This window comes from Rana temporaria, chromosome 2, assembly GCF_905171775.1.
Source record: "Rana temporaria chromosome 2, aRanTem1.1, whole genome shotgun sequence".
In the NCBI taxonomy this organism is placed as follows: Eukaryota; Metazoa; Chordata; class Amphibia; order Anura; family Ranidae; genus Rana; species Rana temporaria.
Window position 1 is genome coordinate 340132397 of NC_053490.1, and position 953 is coordinate 340133349.

Genomic DNA, 953 nt, shown 5'->3' on the forward strand with positions numbered 1-953 from the left:
AGGGGGGATTTGTGATGAATGGGGGGGTCCATCTGTGCTGAAGGGGGGTTTGTACTGAAAGGGGGGTATGTGCTGAAGGGGGATCTATCTGTGCTGAAGGGGGGGTCTGTGCTTAAAGGGGGTCCATTTGTGCTGAAGGGGGGTCTGTGCTGAATGGAGGGGTCTGTGTGGAATGGAGGGGTCCATCTGTTCTGAAGGGGGGGTGCATCTGTGTTGAAGGGGTCTGCACATTCTCTAGGCTATATTTATATGGGCATGGAGTGAACCTGAATTATCTCAAGCTATTTCACACTGCCAGCTGGCCGCGTTATCGGTAAAGCGGCGCTAAAAAGTGGTGCTTTACCATCGTTTTAGCTGCGCTATATGGCCACTAGCGGGGTGCTTTTAACCCCCGCTAGCATTTGAAGAAAGGGTTAAATGTGACTATTTATCGCTACCACCGAAGCACCCCCCCCCCTAAAAAAAAAATCAGCGGATGCCCATGCATCAGGGCACTGAAGATTCTAGTTATTGTGGAAAAGAGATGCCCCAAGGGGATAATGTGGATGAGAACTGAACCCAGGATGACAACAAAAAGTAAATAGGTGCTAAAATGTATCAATAGTAGTAGAAAAAGTATGCTAAATTAAAAACAATCATAACAATAGAAAAGCAGGATCGTACAGCAATACAACTGCTTGGTTGTTGCACTATACAAAAATGTTTACAGACAGGTGTTAAAACACAGAAAATTGCAGCGGCAACAGAAAAAACCCTACATGTTTCGAAAAAGATATAACAGGGAAATCCAATCTGAATTTTGAAAGTCAGACTAATCATCACATACTCCAATGATCACAACCAAGTATTACGAATATGCAAGAAATACTGGCATCTGTTAACATCGGATCCTGTGATAGGACCCTTGATACCCCCGGCTCAGCTAGTCATCTAAAGACGAGCAACCTCTGTCG